The following is a 26,884-nucleotide window of genomic DNA, read 5'->3' on the forward strand; positions in this document are numbered from 1 at the left end:
AGCAGGCAGGGAGGGGAGGAAGATGGTGTGGAGTAGAGAAAGAATGCACGAGGAGACGTGTGCAATGAATACTGAGTAGCCCTTTACATTTAGCAACACAAGCAGCAGTTTCCTTCCCACATTTACATGCACTGTGAAATCTAAAGTTTTGTGGGACACAGGCTGCAGCTGCCAGGACTCACCACACCCTGCTGGCAGGGAGCCAGGTAATGGGAATTAAACTTATATAAAGTACTGAAATAATTCAGAATACTGACAACTGACTACTTAGGTGGGAAGTATCCCGGCTGAGCTACATAGCTAAAACTACACAGCTGAACCGTGCCTGTGCATAAGCTGCTCTGGCTTCTATGGAGCTTTGCGCATGTGCAGTAGCTCCTGCTCCCATGCCGGATGCGTGTATCATCTGTCACTGCACATTTAACATCACTACCATCTCACTGGCTGGCATGGGTTACTGGCCAGTAGATGGCAGTGATTTACGCAAAAGCTGAGCTCTAGCAGGGGTTTTACAAAGGAAAGCTGGATTACCCTGCAGGACTGACAGGAAGGAGATGACCAGTCTCCCTCAAGCACCCGTCATCATTACATATATTTAAATTGTGCAGGTAAGCTTATCTACAAAAGAAGGAATAACACCTCCTTAATACCACAGGGTAGCTATCTTATAGTACCGACCCTTTAGCAGACCTTGCAGCAAAATCACAATGGGTTATTTTTAACATCCAATTGGTCTGGGAGAATTGTCAGCACCTTACCATTAGGCTGCATTCACACTGCCGTTGCCCGCCATACCGTACCGTAGCGGGCAACGGCAGCGCATGGGGAGAGGAGGAGGAGGTGAGTGCAGCTCACCCCGCCCCTCTACATAGGAAGTTATGGCGCACGGCGCCGTACTACGGAGAAAGATAGGACATGTCCTATCTTTTTCCGGGGTACGGAGCGGTATGGTGTCGCACGTGTGCTGCACCGTACCGCTCCCGTTGGGCGCCGAGCGCCCATTGCCGTCTATGGGGGACTTATATCAGCCGTATGTACGCCCCCCCATACGGCAGTGTGAATGTAGCCCATTTGGCAAAAGTCTGTGGACCCTCTGGACCACCGCAGGGGATGGTATGAGACCCGCGGTGGCAGCCAAGGCAACAAATGCAGGAAACAGTCACAACCTGTGATGACAGCAGGAACGCAGAGGAGCACTGGTAAAGCTGGTACGGAGTGAAGACACCACTGGGCTGGAACCCTGGATGGCACAGCAGGAGCACAGTCGTACGGGAACAGACCACAGGATACGGACCACGGGATATGGACCACAGGAGACGGACCACAGGATATGGACCACAGGATATGGACCACCGGACACGGACCACAGGATACGGACCACCAGACACAGACCACTGGATACGGACCACCGGACACGGATCACAGAATACGGACCACCGCACATGGACCACAGGATACGGACCGCAGGATACGGATCATCGGACACGGACCACAGGATGCGGATCACCGGACAAAGACCACAGGATGCACACAGGAACGGGACCTCGGGATACACACAGGAGGGTTTCACTTCAGTGGGAAGACTTGAAGATCCGGCGGGGAGTCAAGGGAGCCGCCGGGTTATATAGGAAACCCAGAAGTGACCAGCGCCAATGGGATGGACACTAGCCCTTTAAGTTCAGAGACGTCAGCGCGCCCTAGCAGCAGGACCGCATGGCCTTTACGGCAGGAGGCGTGCGTCCTGCCCCCCGGGACCCAGATTACAGCCTGGAGAGGTAAGTGCAGGCAGGGGAGTGGGGACAGGCAGCCAGCGGAGCACAGGTGTACCCGCGACTTAGATTGCCGGAGCACCCGTGACAATATGAAGGCTTATATATTGTGTTCAGATCTGTATGAGGGCTTGTATTATGTGTGCAGAGCCCTATGAGGGTTTGTACTATGTGTGCAGGGCCATATGAGGACTGTAGGGACTTCTAAGCTTAGCCCAAAATATTCAGGCTCTTGACCCGGAAATTTTAAATCCTCCAAAATTAAACCAGCCATCAATTGTCAACACACCATGTTTCTTCTTGTGGGTATGTGGGGGGGCACAGCATTTATTTTTAGAGAAACAATTAATTAATTAAATAACCAATAGAAAAAATGCAAAATAGTTGGAACAAAATTCATGCCCATCCGGGCCCTTCGCTTCTTCTTGAGTAAAAACCTTTCACCCGAATGGCGTCATGTGGGCACCTTCATCTCGCCTTTGGGCATGTGAAAATCCGCCAATGCTGTGACATCTGAAAGGAAGACGGAAAGAACGGCCAGAAAACGGAAAAAAACACGAAAATTAACCTGAGGGCAAGGGAGGGTGGGCGACTTCACACCGCTCGTTCCTGAGGGCAGAAGGAAAGAGGCCCCTCCACGTGCCCCCAATGCTTTTAAAAGCACGGGGCGGGCCCCAATAAGCCCGCCCAATCCAGCCCCTTTTTGGGACCGCCTAAAGAAGGGGCCAATCGCCTTTTAAGCCGCCTTCTGCACCATCACCAGAAATCCCCTACAGTCCCCAGCCCCTTCTCTATGCGATATGGGGCTAATGAGGCTTTTATTGTGCGTAAAGAGCTGTATGAGGGCTTTTTATGTGTACAGAGGCAAGTGAGGGTATTTATCCTTTGTACAGGGTCATATGAGGGCTTAGATTATGTGTACGGAGCCATAGGATGGCTTGCATTATGTGTCCAGAGCCCTATGAGGGCTTGTATTGTGTGTGAAGAGCCATATGAGGGCTTGTATTGTACGAAAAGAACTGTGGACTTTTGTTATGTGTAAAAAGGCAAGTGAGGGTATGTATTCTGTGTACAGAGTCATATGAGGGCTTAGATTATGTGTACAGAGCCATATGAGGGCTTGCGTAGTGTGTAGAGAGCCATGTTATGGCTTGTATTATGTGTACGGTACCGTATGAACAAATATTGACCTGTATTTTATTTAATTGATGTTCTGTACTAGCCCAGATTTCCTGTTTAGGGACTGTTCGCATGGGAAGGTACATGAATGTACGGTAATGATTTGTCTATGACTCCCATGGGTCTCTAGATGGCACCAGGCAGTTGTCTGATCCGAGTTTCACTCTGTCTGTTGCAGTTTATTGCTGTTCCTGCCATTACATTTCCATCTCAAGTTTTGATGACATATCTACAGATGGCTGCCTGCCCAGCTACTTCTCATGTCTCCATAAGAGAGTGACTACCCTCTCATTCGCCTCTCCATGAATTCCAAAAAATGAACAGTTCTGCGGTTCTGTATAAATTGTTATTTGAGTTATATCTAAGTTTTAGTTTACATTCAGTCATGTTGTACTTTATTTCGGTGCACTTTCATCTATTTTGTTGTATATCCTGTACTTTATTATGAAAGGAATAAGATATCACATGTATACAGGAGGTTTTGTTAGCAGAATTAATAAATGTTGTGCAACATCCCCCCACCAGGGCCCAGGCCTTTCTTCAGTGGCTGTAGACAACCAGGGCCCAGAATACCAGAGTGGCCAGCTTATGCGGCCTTGGGTATGCTTGGTATGGGGACCAGAGGACTGGCCTACAGCCTTGCAGGTCTCCAGCAGAAATATGTGTGCAAGAAATATGGAGGAGAGGTTGATGCAATAGGTTTCTCCCTGGTGCAACCCCTGAGGTGTATCTAGGAGTCCCTGGATGATGAAGGTAGGGGAGCCCATGATGGTGAAGCAGCCTGATTCAGGGATAACAAGGAGGCAACGTTGTGCAAATCAAATTACAGTTCTTTATTCAACTTCAAAAAAAGCAGGCAATGGCCAAACAGTAGCAGCAGATTCAGCAAGCTGGAAGGTTGATGGAGATAGCTGGTCCGCAGGAAGGTTGCTCACAGCCCGGTAGTAACTTCAGGCTGAGTTGGTCAAGATGGAGCAGAATCCGAATCGTGGACCTCTGCTTTGGGGGCTTAGTCTCCTGACTTGCCCTGGGTGCCAGGCAATAGCCTGAGGCACCTATGGTTTCGGGTAGTAAGACACTGGCCGTTGCAGCTCTGCAGTTTCCTCTGATCTCTTTCCTGACATGCTTCCAAGATGGAGTCTCTGCTCTCTGACTAGTCCTGAGTCTGACTGAGTCCGCAGACCACACGCCCCCCGCCCACCAGGGGATTTTAGATTCCCTTGGTTAGGTGGTAGCACCCTCCAACCACCTTCCAGCTTGCTTCACAATATAACAAGGAATCTCATTGGACAATAACATTTGTCATGCTTAACTCTCGCCTTATCAGGCAGTGGCTACAGCTGCAATTACTAAGTTTACCTAGTAGTAGCTTCTAGATGAGTTTCACAGGCTCACCAGATAGATCCTGACAAGGAGAGGGCGCTATTTGCAACAACCACCTTGCCTATGCATTGGCAGGGGTGTTGCAGCTGTGTTCTCGAAATTTTGTTGTATATATGACTTATACATAACAGATAGATTCAATTTGCTGAATAAAAAAATATATATTCAATTAGATCCAAATTTATTTGTAAATCATGCATTTATAGAGTGTATGTGCGTTTCCATAACTGTACATTGCTGCAATATGAAGCTACTTTTCAGGTAGTTACAAACCACTAAGTAGCCAATTGTCAAGCAGGCCGCACTAGCTAGTAGTCAGAAAGGGCCCAGCAGCCAATAATCACATAGCTACCTGTGGCCAATAGTCACACGGTATTTTTTTTTACCAAAAGACTGTACAGACAGTCACTCATTACCTATATCCCAACACTAAAATATTACTTTTATGAAGATTTCATTAAAACAATATATATCCAATTAGTGCTTGGATTTAGGTAATCAGAGACGGTCATTTGGTAAGATAATTTGAGCACCCTGCCTAACATTGATCCAATCTTTTGTGAATCAATAGTCACACAGGCCGAATTAGTATCATAGTCGATAAGGTTGCAAAAACACCTCAGTCCCTCAAGTCCAACCTATTAATCCTACATTATATTACAAAACAGTGTTGAGGTCTCCCCAAAAAAATCCTGCATGGTTGATTTCAACTTGCCTATATAGGAAAAAATTTTATGGTGATGGCAAGACCGCTTTTCCTCTTGGCATGGAGGAGGTCCCCTGTCTATGGCAATGGTAGAACTGCCTCTCCTCTTGGCCTGGAGGATGTCCCCTGTCTATGGCGATGGTAGGACTGCCTCTACTCTTGGCATGGAGGATGTCCCCTGTCTATGGCGATGGTAGGACTGCCTCTACTCTTGGCATGGAGGATGTCCCCTGTCTATGGCAATGGTAGAATCGCCTCTTCTCTAGGTGTAGAGGATGTCCCCTGTCTATGGCAATGGTAGAACCGCCTCTTCTCTAGGTGTAGAGTATACCTCTTGTCTATGGTGATGGTAGAAAAGACTCTCCTTTAGGTGTAGAGGATGCCCCCTGTCTATGGTGATGGTAGAACCGCCTCTCCTCTAGGAGTAGAGGATGCCTTGTGTATGGTGATGGTTAGACGACCGCCTCTCCTCTTGGTCTGGAGGATTCCCCCTGTCTATGGTTATAGTAGAATAGCTCTCCTCTAGGTGTAGAGGATGCCCCCTGTATATAGTGATGGTAACACTGCCTCTCCTCTTGGCATGGAGGATGCCCCGTCTTTGGTAATGGTAGAACCGTCTCTAGGTGTATAGAATGCCCCCTGTCTATGGTGATGGTAAGACCGCCTCTCCTCTAGGCATGGAGGATGCCCCCTGTCTTTGGTGATGGTAGACCACCTCTCTTCTAGGTGTAGAGGATGTCCATTGTCTATGGTGAAGGTAGAACTTCCTGTTCTAAAGGTTTAGCGGATGCCCCCTGTCTATGGTGATAGTAGAATAGCTACTCCTCTAGAAGTAGAGGATGTCCCTTGTCTATGGTGATAGTAGAGCCACCTCTTTTCTAGGTATAGAGGATGCCTCCTGTCTATGGTGATGGTAGAACTGGTTCTCCTCTTGGCATGGAGGATGTCCACTGTCTTTGGTGATGGTAGAACTGCCTCTCCTCTAGGTATAGAGGATGCCCCTTGTCTATGGTAATGGTAGAACTGCCTGCCCTGAAGGTTTAGAGGATCCCCCCTGTCAATGGTGAAGGTAGAATAGCTACTCCTCTAGGTGTAGGGGATGCCCCCTGTCTATAGTAATGGTAGGACCGCCTCTCCTCTAGGCATGGAGGATGCCCCCTGTCTTTGGTGATGGTAGAACCGCCTCTCCTCTAGGTGTAGAGGATGCCCCCTGTCTATAGTAATGGTAGGACCGCCTCTCCTCTAGGCATGGAGGATGCCCCCTGTCTTTGGTGATGGTAGAACCACCTCTCCTCTAGGTGTAGAGGATGTCCATTGTCTATGGTGAAGGTAGAACTTCCTGTTCTGAAGGTTTAGCGGATGCCCCCTGTCTATGGTGATAGTAGAATACCTACTCCTCTAGAAGTAGAGGATGTCCCTTGTCTATGGTGATAGTAGAGCCACCTCTTTTCTCGGTATAGAGGATGCCTCCTGTCTATGGTGATGGTAGAACTGGTTCTCCTCTTGGCATGGAGGATGTCCACTGTCTTTGGTGATGGTAGAACTGCCTCTCCTCTAGGTATAGAGGATGCCCCTTGTCTATGGTAATGGTAGAACTGCCTGCCCTGAAGGTTTAGAGGATCCCCCCTGTCAATGGTGAAGGTAGAATAGCTACTCCTCTAGGTGTAGGGGATGCCCCCTGTCTATAGTGATGGTAGGACCGCCTCTCCTCTAGGCATGGAGGATGCCCCCTGTCTTTGGTGATGGTAGAACCACCTCTCCTCTAGGTGTAGAGGATGTCCATTGTCTATGGTGAAGGTAGAACTACCTGTCCTGAAGGCTTAGAGGATGTCCCCTGTCTATGGTGATAGTAGGACTTCCTCTCCGCTTGGCATGGAGGATGCTACCTGTCAAAGTGATGGTTGATTCGCCTATCCTCTAGGTGTAGAAGATGCCCCCTGTCTATGGTGTGGGTAGAACTGCCTCTCTTCTAGGTATAGAGGATGCCCCCTGTCTATGGTGATGGTAGAACCGCCTCTCCCCTAGGTGTAGAGGATGCCCCTTGTCTATGCTGATGGTAGAACTGCCTGTCCTGAAGGCTTAAAGGATGCCCCCTGTCTATGGTGATAGTAGAATAGCTACTCCTCTAGGTGTAGAGGATGTACACTGTCTATGGTGATAGTAGGACTGCCTCTCCGCTGGGCATGGAGGATGCCCCCTGTCAAAGTGATGGTAAGATTGCCTCTCCTCTTGGCATGAAGGATGCCTCATCTTTGTTAATGGTAGAACCGCCTCTAGGTGTAGAAGATGCCCCCTGTCTATGGTGATGGTAAAACCGCCTCTCCTCTAGGTGCAGAGGATGTCCCTTGTCTATGGTGATGGTAAGACCGCCTCTCCTCTTGGCATGGAGGATGCCCCCTGTCTTTGGTGATGGTAGAACCGCCTCTCCTCTAGGTGTAGAGGATGCCCCCTGTCTATGGTGATGGTAGAACCGCCTCTCCTCTAGGCGTAGAGGAGGCCCCCTGTCTATGGTGATGATAGAACCGCCTCTCCTCTAGGTGTAGAAGATGCCCCCTGTCTTTGGTGATGGTAGAACTGTCTCTCCTCTAGGTGTAGAGGATGCCCCCTGTCTATGGTGATGGTAGAACCGCCTCTCCTCTTGGCATGGAGGATGCCCCCTGTCTTTGGTGATAGTAGAACCAGCTCTCCTCTTGGCATGGAGGATGCCCCCTGTCTTTGGTGATGGTAGAACAGCCTCTCCTCTTGGCATGGAGGATGCCCCCTGTCTTTGGCGATAGTAGAACCGCCTCTCCTCTAGGTGTAGAAGATGCCCCCTGTCTATGGTGATGGTAAGACCACCTCTCCTCTTGGCATGGAGGATGCCCCCTGTCTTTGGTGATAGTAGAACCGCCTCTCCTCTAGGTGTAGAGGATGCCCCTTGTCTATGGTGATGGTAGAACCGCCTCTCCTCTAGGTGTAGAAGATGCCCCCTGTCTTTGGTGATGGTAGAACCGCCTCTCCTCTAGGTGTAGAGGATGCCCCCTGTCTATAGTGATGATCGGACCTCCTCTCCTCTATGTGTAGAGGATACCCCCTGTCTATGGTGATAGTAGAACCTCCTCTCCTATAGGTGTAGAGGATGCCTCCTGTCTATGGTGATGGTAGAACCGCCTCTCCTCTAGGTGTAGAGGATGCCCCCTGTCTATGGTGATGGTATAACCGCCTCTCCTCTAGGTGTAGAGGATGCCCCCTGTCTATGGTGACTATGGTGATGGTAGAACTGCCTCTCCTCTAGGTGTAGAGGATGCCCCTTGTCTATGGTAATGGTAGAAGCGCCTCTTCTTTAGGTGTAGAGGATGCGCCAGGAATGCGGAATTAAAAAAACTTTTCACAGGAATGCAGAATTTCAACTTTTCTAAATTGGAATATCCTTGTAGCATGGATCCCGCAGGTTGTCCACCCATTATTCGGCACTGTTTAGCATCCGGACAACTCAGGTGTCAGTGAGCAGGCACTGGAGCATATATTGACTCATGTGGCCCAGGATGCCTAGTGGAAAGGACAAGCGTGCCTCTGTGGGCGGTATCTCCTCTTTCTCTGCATCTTCACAGCAATACTCCAGTGACGCCTGTGAGGTGCTCCTCACCCTCCTCCTCCAAAACTGCTGGACAGTGCAGTAGCAGACCACAGGTCTGGGAAACCCACCCTGCAAGCCTTGTGTGGACTCGCTGGGCCCCTGTTCCTCCTCTTCTTCATCATCTACCAAGAATACATCCTCGGTCATAGCCTGAAGAGCTTTTTCAAGCAGGTGAACGATGGGGATGTAGAGCTGATGTTCAAACCACAAAGGGGAACAATATATATAACAAATGCTCCAAATGGGCACATGAAACATTAATACAATAAATCAGAAAGAACCATGTGCTATACCAAGAATACAAATTTTATTAATACATAGAAAAACACACCAAAAAAAGGGGAATAAAAACATTTAAAAAGGAACACAGTCCTCTATACATAACCAGAGGGAGGGTAGGGTATATGATAAGTACCCATAAAGACCAACCTCCCTATACAGCCCCCAAACCTTTTAAACCTGTCCAGCAAATGCAGTACAACAAGTAACAAGCCAAAAAAGAGGTATATGCCAGAAGTACCAATGGAATGTGCTGCCCTGCGAAGGCAGGGGAGCCAATATAGCAAAAGGTAAAGTATGTGCAATGATAGTTACCAATAGGCGCTGAGCTGGCAGGGAAAAAGGGGGAGAATGGGGGCTGGATGAGGCCCCACGCGTATCGCCACACCCAGTGGCTTCCTCAGGGGTAACTGGTGTGATTGGTGACACAGCATAAATACCTGTATGAATAGAATTAATGGTGGCAGGTGTGGAGCGCCATGATGGAAAGATGGGCGCTCTGCGTGCTGCTTAATGTGGTGCGCATGCGCCTATTTTTTGGTGCGCATGCGCCTATTTTTTGGTGCGCGTGCGCCTATTTTTTGGTGCACGTGCGCCTATTTTTGGTGCACGTGCGCCACATTTCGAGTGTCATTGGTCACATGATCAGACGTCATGTGACCAAATATAACGGCGTGCCAGCGCCGCATTAATGAGATGCAAGAGCGATGCTTCTGCGCGCAAAGCGCCCAAGATGATTGTATGTGTCCTATATGTTTGTTGCTCCAAAAGGATATGTGATAAAGAAAGGGAATACTATAAAAAGGTGAAAATATAAAAATACCTCGGAAAGTGCACCAATGTTAATATCAATGAGTTAATCAACAAGTGAATGAATGAGTACATAAATAGGTAATTGGTTAATGTGCGATAGTATATACATACTTTTTATAAAAATGAATAAAGATTCTTGTGTGATGCGCATGATTCGAATATGCAAAACATATAGCAGCAACTATATATATATACATGAACATGCATCATAGATGAAACATAAAGCAAAGAAAACTACTACCCCAAAAACACATATAATAACAGACACATACATGGGCCCATGTACACACGCGCACACACACACATACACAGAGTACACACACCTGAAGAACCACCTTAGTTGAAGACATCAAAAAGGGAGAACATATATCAAAAGTGCACAAATACACGTATCTCCCAATATCTATGCTGGTCACGGAAATTGAACTACAGACCAAAAAAGGATAAGGATGACAGGCGAATCCCGGGTCCGCTGGAAAGGAGACCCAAATATTTGAAAAGTTATTTCTGCCGGAGGATGGAGCAACCAGAGGTCGGACGAGCCAGAGTGAGGGAAGTGAAGAAAAATGGAATACATATGAGGCAAAGCACAGGGACCTGCTGGGTACCAGATGAAAGAAGAGATATAACAAATATACTATAGAATGTACAATTATACATACAAGAATAAATAACAAAATTGTAGGGAAAAAGACCACCAAGTTAATAGTGTAAAGTGTGGTGTAGGAAATATAAACCGGAAAAGTGAGTGAAGAGGATGATGATGTTGAGGGAGGGAGACCAAGAATTGGAGAAGAGGAGAGATGGGGGGGTGCGCACGGTGGGAAGTGACAAAAGCTGCGAGATAGGTGCAGAGTGAGACACGACCGCAAGGGTGAAGAAACACAGTAAGCAGTAAACCAAGTGGAGTGTGTACAATGTAGGGAGTCACACCACGAGAGCATAAAACAAATATATCATAGGGCTGTCGTGTAAAGCGTGGCTCAAGAATGTGACAAAACCATAATGAAAGATGAAAGATAGAAAGTCTAAGGGTGGAAGAAAATCAGAACCGATAGTTAGGTGTACAAGTGACAGAGAAAAAGGGGGGAATATTATAGGGTGAAGGTGAAGAATGTGGAGAATATATACTGTACCTTATTGCTTATAGAATCCTGAGAACAACATATCTTCATTTATCCCCATTGGGGACAGTGAGCCCAACCGGAATATCCATCTTGCCTCTTGCCGTAAAAGTGCTGGTACTGGATCACCACCCCGAATGTTGGACTGGATCTTTTCCAGGCCTACCACTTTGAGTTTACTCGGATTGTTACCATGAACAGCATGAAAGTGCTTAGCTACTGTAGAAAGTTGTCTGCCGTTGGCCAAGTCCTGTGCAGCGTTATTTATTGTAGAAACATGTTTTTGAACTCTTTTGCGAAGTTCTTGGGTCGTTTGACCGACGTAAATTTTCGGGCACGAGCAGATCAAGCCATATATTACACCCCGGGAGCGACAATTTATGTAGGAACGTAGTATGATCTTTTCTTGGTTGGTCGGATTCTGGAAGGAGTCACCTCTCAGGATCATGGGACAAACCGTGCAATCTCCACAAGGGTAGGAACCCGTTAGTTGTATACCTCTGCCTAGTGCTTGGCTAGGTCTCTGAAAGTGGCTCTGAACCAATGAGTCTCGCAAATTCCTGGCTCTCTTTGCAATCATCCTGGGTTTGGCTGTGATGTGTGGATGTAGCCGTGGATCACTCCTCAAAATACCCCAGTTTTTTTGCAGTATTTTGTGGATATCTGACCATTGATTGTGGTAAGGTGTTATCAGGCAAGGTTTTCCATCACTCTTTCTCGTGCTAGGTGTGAATGTATCTTCCCTCTTGGTATGCTTGGCCCGCATATAGGCTCTAGATACTACCTTCCTTGGGTATGCACGTTTGCGGAATCTGTTGGTTAAATCCGTGCAGTGTCGTTGGAATTCCTCCTGGCTGCTGCAATTTCTCCTCAAGCGTAGAAACTGACCAATTGGGATCCCATCCCTAAGATGCTGTGGGTGAAAGCTCGAATAATGTAGCAAGTTGTTGGTCGCTGTCTCCTTTCTGTAGAGAGTCGTCTCAATATGTCCGTCCCGGGTTGTGATACGAAGATCTAAAAAGTTTACCTCTGTCTGTGAAAACACAGGTGTAAGATGGATCTGTAAATTGTTGGTATTAAGATCTGAGATAAACTCTTGGCAGGTCTCGAGTGACCCCCTCCAGAATACCAGCACATCGTCGATGTAGCGATGCCACCCGACGACGTGCTCACGGAAGGCCCGCGAGGGGTACACGCTGGTCTCCTCCCACCATCCCAAAAAGAGATTGGCATAGGAAGGAGCACAGCGTGCACCCATCGCGGTACCCGAGACCTGCCTGTAAAACACCCGGTCGAAAACAAAATAATTGTGTCTGAGGACAAAATCAAGTAGTTCGACCAAAAAGGAGCTATGTCGACAATCACACCCTAGGTCCTTCTTAAGGAAATAGGCAACAGCATTAATGCCCACCTCGTGTATGATGTTGGTATATAATGATTCCACGTCCATTGCCACTATCCAGAGTTCTTCATCTATCAGGTGTGGATCCAGATTTTCAATCTGTCCTATAAGATGTGAGGAGTCCCGTACATATGATGCTAGTTTGGTCACTCGATTCTGTAAAAAGAAGTCGATGTAAGTACACGCCCTCTCACATAATCCCCCTATGCCAGCCACGATGGGCCTACCTGGTGGATTAACCAAAGTCTTGTGCACTTTCGGCAACATGTAAAATGTTGGTATGACTGGTTTCTTAACTGTCAGAAAATTCTTCTCCTTCAGGGATATAATCCCCGCATCTGTTGCTCCTTTGATCAAACGATCCAGTTTGTGTTTAAAGACATCCGTGGGATCTGAGGGCAAGGGAGAATAATATTTCTGATTGCTAAGTTGCCTCTTAGCTTCACCCACATATTGATCCATGGGCCATAGGACCACGTTCCCGCCCTTATCAGCTTCCTTGATGATAAAATTAGGGTTAGATCGTAACTCACACATTGCTTGTCGTTCTGCTTTGGATAGATTTTCATGTTTATATGGTTCTGCCTTCAATTCATGGACATCGGTCATCATACATTCAAAAAAGATCTGTATGGCTGGAAAGAGACGGAGGTTAGGTGTGATTTGTGAAGGTGATCTCAACGAAAAGTTTGGCCTACCTAGTAGTTCTTCTTGTTCGTTTTCTCGTAGGAGATCAAGTAGATCAGTAAAGGTTCGTCGATCCGCCTCTGGCATGAAATCGGCAAGCGATGGTTGGTGGTACATCAATTTAAAGGACAGCTGTCGACAAAAAAGATATATGTCCTTGACCAGAGTGAATTTATCCAGTCTTGACATAGGGGAGAAGCTAAGACCCCGACTCAAAACATCGTGTTCTACATTCGACAAGACATAATCAGACAAGTTAATAATCCGTAAATCCTGCTCACCCTGTTTATCTTGTGGATCTAGTTGCTTTTCTTGGTGTTGTGCCTCTGCCGCCCTCGTTTGTAACTCGGGGACCATCTGTTCCTTAACCCTCTTTTTCGAGTGTTGGATGTCTGTTCTCCAGTGCCTGGGTCTCCTTCTGGATCGCTCACGTCCGATGATAAAAAATCACTCGATGAGGCATCGTTGGTCATCATGGGTGCTGTTGACATTTTAGTGAATCTCCTTCTATTCCCAGCATGGGTCCATTTATAAGCTTTTTTACGATCGTAATCATTCTGGTCCCTACCAAATTTTGATCGTTTTTTCTGTATGACATCTTTCTCATATTTCTCAATTACTTCTTTAAGTTGCGATCGAAAGGGTTGAACAAGAGTCGTCTGATCGAACGTAGATATCTTAGCTTCACATGTCCGGATGCGTTCCTTGGTATGTATTAGTGCCTCACGGTCATGTGCCAATAACATGTCAATGAGTATGGTGGAACACTGCTGAAGTCCATGTTCCCAAGTGGCTTTAAAGTCATCTTGGACCTCCCAAGAGGGAAATATCTGGACTCGTAGGCCCCTTGGGATAATGCACAATTTTTTATACTCCTCAAGGCTGCGAATGTTCCACCATATACGTGTTAGACTCCTGTGTAGACCCATCAATTCATCAGAGATCACTTTGAAATCTAAATTGAGGCTGCCCCCATCTGTGGGATTAAACATGGAAGAAGACTGACTGCTCCAGGCCTGTTCCCTGGCATCCAAATCCATATCTGTCTGCAAACAAATATATATATATGCCAATAGTTAGTTTTAATCAAATCAAATATAGAGATATGAGACGTAAAATACCTCAATACACTAGAAAAGCGCAAGTGCGCTATATGCTCCACCTACGAGGCTGTGCACACGGCCAGCCTCAGCAAGTCAATCAAACCACAAAGGGGAACAATATATATAACAAATGCTCCAAATGGGCACATGAAACATTAATACAATAAATCAGAAAGAACCATGTGCTATACCAAGAATACAAATTTTATTAATACATAGAAAAACACACCAAAAAAAGGGGAATAAAAACATTTAAAAAGGAACACAGTCCTCTATACATAACCAGAGGGAGGGTAGGGTATATGATAAGTACCCATAAAGACCAACCTCCCTATACAGCCCCCAAACCTTTTAAACCTGTCCAGCAAATGCAGTACAACAAGTAACAAGCCAAAAAAGAGGTATATGCCAGAAGTACCAATGGAATGTGCTGCCCTGCGAAGGCAGGGGAGCCAATATAGCAAAAGGTAAAGTATGTGCAATGATAGTTACCAATAGGCGCTGAGCTGGCAGGGAAAAAGGGGGAGAATGGGGGCTGGATGAGGCCCCACGCGTATCGCCACACCCAGTGGCTTCCTCAGGGGTAACTGGTGTGATTGGTGACACAGCATAAATACCTGTATGAATAGAATTAATGGTGGCAGGTGTGGAGCGCCATGATGGAAAGATGGGCGCTCTGCGTGCTGCTTAATGTGGTGCGCATGCGCCTATTTTTTGGTGCGCATGCGCCTATTTTTTGGTGCGCGTGCGCCTATTTTTTTGGTGCACGTGCGCCTATTTTTTGGTGCACGTGCGCCACATTTCGAGTGTCATTGGTCACATGATCAGACGTCATGTGACCAAATATAACGGCGTGCCAGCGCCGCATTAATGAGATGCAAGAGCGATGCTTCTGCGCGCAAAGCGCCCAAGATGATTGTATGTGTCCTATATGTTTGTTGCTCCAAAAGGATATGTGATAAAGAAAGGGAATACTATAAAAAGGTGAAAATATAGACGACTCTCTACAGAAAGGAGACAGCGACCAACAACTTGCTACATTATTCGAGCTTTCACCCACAGCATCTTAGGGATGGGATCCCAATTGGTCAGTTTCTACGCTTGAGGAGAAATTGCAGCAGACAGGAGGAATTCCAACGACACTGCACGGATTTAACCAACAGATTCCGCAAACGTGCATACCCAAGGAAGGTAGTATCTAGAGCCTATATGCGGGCCAAGCATACCAAGAGGGAAGATACATTCACACCTAGCACGAGAAAGAGTGATGGAAAACCTTGCCTGATAACACCTTACCACAATCAATGGTCAGATATCCACAAAATACTGCAAAAAAACTGGGGTATTTTGAGGAGTGATCCACGGCTACATCCACACATCACAGCCAAACCCAGGATGATTGCAAAGAGAGCCAGGAATTTGCGAGACTCATTGGTTCAGAGCCACTTTCAGAGACCTAGCCAAGCACTAGGCAGAGGTATACAACTAACGGGTTCCTACCCTTGTGGAGATTGCACGGTTTGTCCCATGATCCTGAGAGGTGACTCCTTCCAGAATCCGACCAACCAAGAAAAGATCATACTACGTTCCTACATAAATTGTCGCTCCCGGGGTGTAATATATGGCTTGATCTGCTCGTGCCCGAAAATTTACGTCGGTCAAACGACCCAAGAACTTCGCAAAAGAGTTCAAAAACATGTTTCTACAATAAATAACGCTGCACAGGACTTGGCCAACGGCAGACAACTTTCTACAGTAGCTAAGCACTTTCATGCTGTTCATGGTAACAATCCGAGTAAACTCAAAGTGGTAGGCCTGGAAAAGATCCAGTCCAACATTCGGGGTGGTGATCCAGTACCAGCACTTTTACGGCAAGAGGCAAGATGGATATTCCGGTTGGGCTCACTGTCCCCAATGGGGATAAATGAAGATATGTTGTTCTCAGGATTCTATAAGCAATAAGGTACAGTATATATTCTCCACATTCTTCACCTTCACCCTATAATATTCCCCCCTTTTTCTCTGTCACTTGTACACCTAACTATCGGTTCTGATTTTCTTCCACCCTTAGACTTTCTATCTTTCATCTTTCATTATGGTTTTGTCACATTCTTGAGCCACGCTTTACACGACAGCCCTATGATATATTTGTTTTATGCTCTCGTGGTGTGACTCCCTACATTGTACACACTCCACTTGGTTTACTGCTTACTGTGTTTCTTCACCCTTGCGGTCGTGTCTCACTCTGCACCTATCTCGCAGCTTTTGTCACTTCCCACCGTGCGCACCCCCCCATCTCTCCTCTTCTCCAATTCTTGGTCTCCCTCCCTCAACATCATCATCCTCTTCACTCACTTTTCCGGTTTATATTTCCTACACCACACTTTACACTATTAACTTGGTGGTCTTTTTCCCTACAATTTTGTTATTTATTCTTGTATGTATAATTGTACATTCTATAGTATATTTGTTATATCTCTTCTTTCATCTGGTACCCAGCAGGTCCCTGTGCTTTGCCTCATATGTATTCCATTTTTCTTCACTTCCCTCACTCTGGCTCGTCCGACCTCTGGTTGCTCCATCCTCCGGCAGAAATAACTTTTCAAATATTTGGGTCTCCTTTCCAGCGGACCCGGGATTCGCCTGTCATCCTTATCCTTTTTTGGTCTGTAGTTCAATTTCCGTGACCAGCATAGATATTGGGAGATACGTGTATTTGTGCACTTTTGATATATGTTCTCCCTTTTTGATGTCTTCAACTAAGGTGGTTCTTCAGGTGTGTGTACTCTGTGTATGTGTGTGTGTGCGCGTGTGTACATGGGCCCATGTATGTGTCTGTTATTATATGTGTTTTTGGGGTAGTAGTTTTCTTTGCTTTATGTTTCATCTATGATGCATGTTCATGTATATATATATATTGTTGCTGCTATATGTTTTGCATATTCGAATCATGCGCATCACACAAGAATCTTTATTCATTTTTATAAAAAGTATGTATATACTATCGCACATTAACCAATTACCTATTTATGTACTCATTCATTCACTTGTTGATTAACTCATTGATATTAACATTGGTGCACTTTCCGAGGTATTTTTATATTTTCACCTTTTTATAGTATTCCCTTTCTTTATCACATATCCTTTTGGAGCAACAAACATATAGGACACATACAATCATCTTGGGCGCTTTGCGCGCAGAAGCATCGCTCTTGCATCTCATTAATGCGGCGCTGGCACGCCGTTATATTTGGTCACATGACGTCTGATCATGTGACCAATGACACTCGAAATGTGGCGCACGTGCACCAAAAAATAGGCGCACGTGCACCAAAAAATAGGCGCACGCGCACCAAAAAATAGGCGCATGCGCACCAAAAAATAGGCGCATGCGCACCACATTAAGCAGCACGCAGAGCGCCCATCTTTCCATCATGGCGCTCCACACCTGCCACCATTAATTCTATTCATACAGGTATTTATGCTGTGTCACCAATCACACCAGTTACCCCTGAGGAAGCCACTGGGTGTGGCGATACGCGTGGGGCCTCATCCAGCCCCCATTCTCCCCCTTTTTCCCTGCCAGCTCAGCGCCTATTGGTAACTATCATTGCACATACTTTACCTTTTGCTATATTGGCTCCCCTGCCTTCGCAGGGCAGCACATTCCATTGGTACTTCTGGCATATACCTCTTTTTTGGCTTGTTACTTGTTGTACTGCATTTGCTGGACAGGTTTAAAAGGTTTGGGGGCTGTATAGGGAGGTTGGTCTTTATGGGTACTTATCATATACCCTACCCTCCCTCTGGTTATGTATAGAGGACTGTGTTCCTTTTTAAATGTTTTTATTCCCCTTTTTTTGGTGTGTTTTTCTATGTATTAATAAAATTTGTATTCTTGGTATAGCACATGGTTCTTTCTGATTTATTGTAGAGCTGATGTTGGCATCATCGGTGCAGGCCATATTGGTGGTATACCGGAAGTAGTGCAGAACTGAAAAAAATGTCCCTTATGGAGGCCCAGTTGTTGGTGGTAAAGTGTTGCTGGTCACTACTACGACACACCAGGAGCCGGAATTCCACTATTACCCGCTCACACACCCTTTGCAGCTCGTTGCAGGTTGTTGGAATTCCTCGGAACCCAAACAACAGCGCTGAAATTTGTCTAATTTGGGAATACCACGAAATCTTGTATGGACTGAAAAATGCATTTTGGGTCTGCTCATCACTGTTATACACTTATAAACCCATACACGCAATCCAAAGTCTATCGCATCCCTTTGGTTTTTGAGTAGAATACAACTTTTTGGGAAGGGACAGGGACGGTGTGCTCATTTGATTTGCACCTTCTTTGGTGTAAATTAGCTGAAAAAAGGCACAAAATGATGTTAGAAAAAAAATTGGTGTTTGAAAGTTTCTTGCATAGAAGGAGGAAAAAGGCACAATTTGGGGATTGTTTACTAAGGGTCCCGCGGCTGCATTTCCGTCGGGTTTTCCGGCGTTTTCGGGGATCGTGCCGCTGGGACAGATATTCAGCAGCTGATTGTATCGCACGCGATCGGATTTTGGGGCAATCGCGCCTGCTTTCATGCGACACAAATTGGGGGGCAGGCCATCGCAGGATCCGACGGATTCGGACAAACCGCGGGATTTAACTTAAAAATTGTGTCATAAGACAATGCACTCACATGCACCAGGAGGAAGATGGTGAACTCCGGCGGACCTGAGCGGGGAAGTGACACATTCTGGAAATCGGGTGCACAAAAAGTGAATCGCAGCAGAGTTCATTATCATCGGACATTCCGGATCAGGGATTGCGCAAGGGACGGGTAAGTAAATGTGCCCCATTGTGTCAAATGAAAGCCAGGAACAGAAAAGGGAATTTAAAACAATTAAAAAAACATATTATAGATTAGAAACATGAACAAAGAGAACCAACAATAATAAAAATAACCAGTAGGATCCTCTTTATAACCCTTGACAGTTTTAGCGCTCTGAATTCTTTATTGTTGTATCCATATTTGGCCACTAGGTGGCGCCTCTTCTTCAGCTAAATGTGTGATGCCCGCAAACGTCTCTGTATCAAATTTGAGTCAAACACAAAACTCCCATAGATATGTTTTTACTCTAATATATTTACAGCTGTTGGAATGTAAGTCTATCTACCTATCTATCTATCTCATATCTATCTATCTATCTATCTATCTATCTCATATCTACAGTATCTATCTATCTCATATCTATCTATCTATCTATCGGGCCTGGAGGGGCCCACTCGGATCAATTGTACCAGTGTCGCTATAAGACACTGGTACAAATATCACCATCCGGATCGATTACTTTTCTGCTTCTATGCTGCGCTCATCGGGAGCGCAGCATAGAGGCGGAATCGAAAACTCACCTGTCCTGGTTCCCCTGAAACTATATGCGACGGCTCTGAAGCCGGCACACATGATGACGTCGTCAGATCACGTGTGCCGGCTTCAGGGCTGGCGCATATGGAAGGCCCAGGACTAAGAAAGAAGGAAGCTGCAGGCGCTGCTCCGGGGGAACCAGGAAAGGTTTTTTTTCTTTCCCGGAGGGGGGGGGGTAGCGTGGCCACTGGACGGCGGCCTATTAACCCCTTAACGACTTGGCCTTTTTTAGTTTTTTCACTTCCATTTTTCACTCACCAACTTCAAAAATCTATAACTTTTTTATTTTTCCACATAAAGAGCTGTGTTATGGCTTATTTTCTGCGTAACAAATTGCACTTCGTTGTGACGGTATTTAATATTCTATGGCGTGTACTGGGAAGCGGGAAAAAAATTCCAAATGCAGTGAAAATGGTGAAAAACCACATTTGTGACGTTTTCTTGTGGGCTTGGATTTTACAGCTTTCACTCTGCGTCCCAAATGACATGTCTAATTTATTCTTTGGGTCGGTATGATCATGTGGATACCAAATTTGTATAGGTTTTATAATGTTTTCATACATTTAAAAAAATTAAAACCTCCTGTACAAAATATTTTTTTTTTATTTTGCCATCTTCTGGGGCCAATAACTTTTTCATACTTTGGTGTACGGAGCTGTGGATAGTGTCATTTTTTGCGAATTTTGATGCCGTTTTCATTACTATAATTTTTGGGACTGTGCGACCTTTTGATCACTTTTTATTAATTTTTTTATATTTTTCAAAATGGCAAAAAAATGCCATTTTCGACTTTGGACGCTATTTTCCGTTACGGGGTTAAACATAGTGAAAAAACATTATCATATTTTGATAGATCGGGCATTTTCGGACGCGGCGATACCTAATGTGTTTATGATTTTTACTGTTTATTTATCTTTATATCAGTTCTAGGGAAAGGGGGGTGATTTGAATTTTTAGGTTTTTTTATTATAATTTTTTTTTTTTTAACTTTTTTTTATTTTTACTTTTACTATTTTTCAGACTCCCTAGGGTACTCTAACCCTAGGTAGTCTGATCGATCCTATCATATACTGCCATACTACAGTATGGCAGTATATGTGGATTTTACTCCCCATGCATTACAATGTGCAATTAGCACATTGTAATGCATGGGTTAAAAGGAAGTAGCCTCGGGTGTTCGGAACACCCGAGGTTACCATGGCGACGGATCGCCGCTCCCCGTGACGTCATCGGGGAGCAGCGATCCACAACAAGATGGCGGCGCCCATGCGGCGCCATCTCTTTGAAGCCGCCAGCAGCATTGCCGGCGGCGATCACGGAGAAAACACCCGCGATCGGTGCTAGCACCGATCGCGGGTGTTACCGGTAAGCCTTTGCTGCAATATGCAGCAAAGACTTACCAGCTATGGAGAGGGCTCGGCCCGCGAGCCCTCCCCATGCACCGGGACCCGGCGCGCGCCGTACTAGTACGGCGCGCGTCGGGAAGGGGTTAAGGGGCCCACTAAGGCTCTGTCGCAGGGACCCACTAAAACCTGGAGCCAGCCCTGTGTCTATCTATCTATCTATCTATCTATCTATCTATCTGTGTATTAATACACAGTGGATTGCAAAAATATTTATACTTCTTCAATATGTCACCAAGCAGAGATCTAGAGAACCGTGACAAATTGATACAAAAAGTATATGTAAAAATTGTCTAACTTTTCATTATACAAACAGTAACATTTACATATAGTTACTTATATACTTGGGGCATGTGCTTGGCTTCATATACATTGGGAGCATGTGCTGGGCAACTTATATACTGGGTGCATGTGCTGAGCTACATATATACTAGGAGCATGAGCTGGGCTACATATATACTGGGAGAATGAGATGAGCTACATATATACTGGGAGCGTTTGCTGGGCTACATATATACTGGGAGAATGAGATGAGCTACATATATACTGGGAGCATGTGCTGGGCTACATATATACTGGAAGCATGTGCTGGGCTACATATATACTGGGTGCATGTGCTGGGCTACATATATACTGGGTGCATGTGCTGGGCTACATATATACTGGGAGAATGAGATGAGCTACATATATACTGGGTGCATGTGCTGGGCTACATATATACTGGAAGCATGTGCTGGGCTTCCTTCATACTGAGGACATATGTTGGGACTACCTATATAATGGGGGTATTTGCTGCATACTTAGTGGGAGCATGTGCTGGGCTACCTATTTGCTGGGAGCTTGTGTTGGACTACCTATATACAGGGGGCATGTGCTGGTCTACCTATATACATGGGGCATTATTTATATACTGAGGTCATGTGCTGGAATACCATTATACTGGGGTCATGTGCTGGGCTACATATATACCCAGGGCATGTGTTGGGCTTTATATACACTGAGGCATGTGCTTACCTGCCTATATACTGTGGGCATGTGTTTTGTTTTCTATGCCATGGGGCATGTGCTGAGCTACCTATATTCTGAGAGCACACGTTGGGCTTTATATACACTGGAGGCATTTGTTGGGCTACCTTTATATTGTGGGCATGTGTTATGCTTTATGTACCATGGGGCATATGCTGGGTTACCTATATACTGGGCGAATGTCCTTGGCTACTTATTTACTGTGGTCATTTGCTGGGCTACATATACAATGGAAGCATGTGCTGGGCTAGCTATATACTTGGGGCATGTTTTGAGCTTTATATACACCAGGGGCATGTGCTGGGCTATATATATATATATATACTGGGGACACAAGGGGGAGTGGTGTCATTTTGCCTTGGGGACCAAAATGGCTTGTCCTAGTCCTGCACATGACCCTCGACTCTCAGCGGTCTCTGGCAAAGTATGCCACGTGGGTGGCACTATTAAGTTCTTTTACTCACACAGGTAAAGTTTTGTCTAAATGGCTGAATCCCATTAATTTATACCTAAAAATTGTGTTGCAAATTTGTTGCCCAACATTACAACAAGAATTCCTGAAGACCCTGTAGGAGCAATACGCGGCTCTGGTTCTTACATCTCTCCAGTTCCTTTGCTTTTCGACCTTGTGCCGTTGGTATATTTGTGGATCTTGGGATGCCCTTTGTCCGATGAGTGGCTTCCTCAGAACTGAGGACTAAGAAAGTGAAGTTCTATGGTCAGAGGAATAAGTGTCTTGTGGTCTGTGGAGGTCATTCAATGGTCAAAGCAGGTCCTTTCAACCTTTCTCTATTAATGCCCCTCCAGTCCCAGGAATTCTGGAAAATATCATAAAAAAGTGTCCAAACCTTTTGTTTATGTAGCACAAAGCATATTAGGCATTTTTTGTTGCAAATTATACCACGATTAATTTAGCTTAGTGTGTTCTGGATGGAAGCTAACTGATGCACAATTCACCTTTTATGAAACTAAAATCTCCTTGTATTTACGCCAAAGCAGCCCCGACCCAACATTCCTGTAAACCCCTTCCCTTGTTTACTTCTACAAGCGTCTTCAAAGCCGTTGGCAAACCCTCCGACATGGGTGTTTTTGAATTCAATATTTTTGTAACGGGTGGTCGTGTGACTGGAAACCTTCTCAGACTATGTTTCTGTGACCTTACCCAAACACATTGCTGGATTTAAAATATTTTTGGACTCGAGAACACCTCCTTCACTTAGCAGGCTCTGTACTTTTGTGAACCCCGCTGTATTGGAAGCATATGGTGCAGATGTTTGTGACCGCTCCCCCGAGGAATGACTATCAACGCTAATTTGGTTTGTTTATTTTCTTTCACAAACTCTTTTTCATCTGTGTTGCACATTCTGACAGCTGAACGGATCAGGTAAAATATTAATTAGACTCCAAAGGGAGAAAAAAAATGGAGACTTTGCCAAGAAGCCCTTGCTCTGAGCTCGCTATGTAAGCATTTCCTTATTAAAACACTTGGATGTGCTGCTCGGTGCATCAGGCCAACAGCAATACTGAGGAACAGCTTGTAGGAGTTTACATTGGTTTCTGCATATTCAGATTTATGAAGTTCTCTGACATCGAAACATGCATCCGTGTAATGAAAGCTTTGGCTTGTTAGAAATTGCAAACGCTGCTCAAAAATGAGTGAGGATAAAGAAAATAAAGGCATCAATTTAGATGAAATACTCTGACAGGTTGCTGGAGGTCTTTGCACGTATATGTGGTTGGTGCTTCTTCTTGGTAGAGGTGTTCTGGTATCTGTCTGGTGGTGGAAGCTTCTTCTTGTAGAGTTGTTCTGGTATCTGTCCGGTGGTGGAAGCTTCTTCTGGTAAAGGTGTTCTGGTATCTGTCTGGTGGTAGAAGCTTGTTCTGGTAGAGGTGTTCTGGTATCTGGTGGTGGGAGCTTCTTCTGGTAAAGGTGTTCTGGTATCTGTCTGGTGGTAGAAGCTTGTTCTGGTAGAGGTGTTCTGGTATCTGTCTGGTGGTGGGAGCTTCTTCTTGGTAAAGGTGTTCTGGTATCTGTCCAGTAGTGGGAGCTATTTCTTTGTAGAGATGTTCTGGTATCTGTCTGGTGGGGGGAGCTTCTTCTTGGTAGAGGTTTTCTGGTATCTGTCTGGTGGGGGGAGCTTCTTCTTGGTAGAGGTGTTCTGGTATCTGTCCAGTAATGGGAGCTTCTTCTTGGTAGAGATGTTCTGGTATCTGTCTGGTGGTGGGAGCTTCTTCTTGGTAGAGATGTTCTGGTATCTGTCTGGTGGTGGGAGCTTCTTCTTGGTAGAGATGTTCTGGTATCTGTCTGGTGGTGGGAGCTTCTTCTTGGTAGAGATGTTCTGGTATCTGTCAGGTGGTGGGAGCTTCTTCTTGGTAGAGGTGTTCTGGTATCTCTCCGGTGGTGGCAGCTTCTTCTTGGTAGAGGTGTTCTAGTATCTGTCCGGAGGTGGGAGCTTCTTCTTGATGGAGGTGTTCTGGTATCTGTCTCGCGGTTGGAGCTTCTACTTGGTAAAGGTGTTTTCGTATCTGTCTGGTGGTGGGAGCTTCTTCTTGGTAGAGGTGTTCTGGTATCTTTCCGGTTTTATTCATTTTTAATCTTTTATACAAAGTAAAAATTGCCATTCACGACCGACATGAATATAAGTTGGCTGGTAGTAAGGAGTCATAGTCACAGAATAAGCCCATACATGCTGGGTGTCAGGTGTACTGGGATGGTGTTTGGTTGGCGGCAAACTGTGCATTTGCCCAGGGCCGGCTGCCCTTAAGGGGCCCCCTGCATGTAGACTTTTATGAGCAGAGGATGTATTGCTCCTTTTATACCCCTTGGTGAATGCCTGTGTTTATTTTATTTATATGTCTATCCATCTACCTCCTATCTATTATCTATCCATCTATCTTCAATCTCTTTTCTACCGTATCTATCTATCTCTCATATCTATCTATCTTCTATCATCAATCTCCCTATCATCTGTCTATCTCCTGTACAATTCTCCTCCAGTCCCATATTACAGATACTTACCTTCTACTGTGTGTAACTACAAAGTGTTATTATTGTGCAGGGCTACAGGGCCTCTTACTGACTGTTCATAAAATAGTTTTAATTTGGTGCCCTACTTTGTCTAAAAACGGCCCTGCAGCTGGATTGCTGGCACCTAACCAGATTGTGCTCCTGGCCGACGCCATCTTAGAATATCAGTAGCCACCCTCCATGACAGCATCTGTTAAAAGCATCCATAGCTGTCTTTAGTATTTCTATTTTGAAGTCTGTTGGAGACAGATAGTAATACAGAAGCAGTATAGTTATATTGAGGTATATTATATAAGTTATCAGACCCCCCTAGGGTTCAAATACCCTAGGGGGCTGAAATAACAGTAAAAAAAAGTTTGTAAAATATTTTAATTCAAATCGACCTCCTTTCCCTCGAACACACAAAAATCATAAATATATTAGCTATCACTATGTCCCAAAATTTCAGATCTATTAAAATTTAAAAACAATTATTCATGGTGGTGAACCCTGTCACCGAAAATAGCAGATACATATCTTTATTGTCACTTTTCCCAATTTTGCCTCCAATAAAGATTTGAAACAAAAGGTTGTACAGTTTTCAAAATGGTATAAATGAAAACGTCACCCCATCCCACAATCAGTGATGTCTTACACAGCTCCAAATACTGAAGTATGAAAAAGTTACAGGTGACAGAATGTGGCAAATAAATTTGGTATCTCTGCAATCGTACTGATCCGAAGAATAAAGGAGAGGTGTCATCCCGACCTGATTATTAAAGAGATTCTCACCAATAAGCACCCAAAAAACCCAAAATGAATATTTTTATTGTAGTTGCCAATGCAAAGAACCGCAGCTGGGCATTTATTCACCAAAAGCAACGCAACAACTTCAAACACCTGCTCTCTGCCCTTCATTGATCTCATCATATCATTGAAATGGAAAACCCCTTTAATGAAAATTTACTGTGCGGTGGGGCACATTCATTGCTGGGGGAGGAGCTGTAGGGGACATCCATTGCTGGGGGTGGGGCTATACGGGACATCCAATGTGGAGGGGTGGGGCTGTGGGGCACATCCATTGCTGGGGAGGGGGCTATGGGGCATATCCATTGCTGGGGGTGGGGCTGTGGGGCATATCCATTGCTGTGGGTGGGGCTGTGGGGGGCATATCCATTGCTGGGGGTGGGGCTGTAGGAGATATCCAATGTGGAGGGGCCTGAAGAGGACATCAATTGCTCAGGAGGTGTAAGCGACATTAATCACTTAGGGAGACATGACATCTACCATCAGTCTCACATTTCAAAGTACAGGCGTTTTAATTGCAATGTCGGCTGGTGACGTTAGACGTCAGGCTGGCACGTGTGCTCTCTCCCAGCTTCTCAGACAGGAGAAGGAAGTACAATTATTTTGTGAGGTGGAATTAATTAAAAACCGGCGATGCTGAGAGGTGCTCCGGTGTCGTCAGTCTGAGCGGCTAAAGCTAATTTACATATTTTTTAAAACACCTTTTTTTTTGTAAGCGTGATGTTCCTTTATTCACTAAAAACTGTTTCACTTTATGCATAAGGAAACATGCAGGTAAGTGCTACACAACTACTATCAGTTACACTGATGGTAGGTAGGGTCCTTTAACTAGAGGCTGTTGGGGACATTATATAGAGGGGTCTGCAGGGGATGATATACTGGAGGCTGTGGGGACATTATATAAAGGGGACTGTGGGGGACATAATATACTGGGGTCTGCGGGGGATGATATACTGGAGGCTGTGGAGGACATAATATACTCTTGGCGGTGGTATATATTATATACTGGGTCCTGTGGGGGACATAATATACTGGAGGCTGTGGAGGACATAATATACTGGAGGCTGTGGAGGACATAATATACTAGGGGCTGTGGGGGACATTATATACTGGAGGCTTATTTACTAAGGATTTTCCAACGTTTTTTGGATTTGCGCCCCTGGGGT

At 45.4% G+C, this 26,884-nt stretch overlaps 1 long non-coding RNA gene across 1 annotated transcript; it reads right to left on the reverse strand.

Annotated features, from left to right (window-relative positions):
* Window positions 1–12,753: 12,753 nt before the first annotated feature.
* LOC140128918 (uncharacterized) lies at window positions 12,754–14,013 on the reverse strand. Its single transcript, XR_011855186.1, has 3 exons — window positions 13,240–14,013; window positions 12,970–13,090; window positions 12,754–12,906 (listed from the first exon to the last, which is right to left on the reverse strand). It is a non-coding gene; the product is annotated as an uncharacterized lncRNA (long non-coding RNA).
* Window positions 14,014–26,884: the final 12,871 nt, after the last annotated feature.

The sequence above is a fragment of the Engystomops pustulosus genome, chromosome 4 (assembly GCF_040894005.1).
Source record: "Engystomops pustulosus chromosome 4, aEngPut4.maternal, whole genome shotgun sequence".
Lineage (NCBI taxonomy): Eukaryota > Metazoa > Chordata > Amphibia > Anura > Leptodactylidae > Engystomops > Engystomops pustulosus.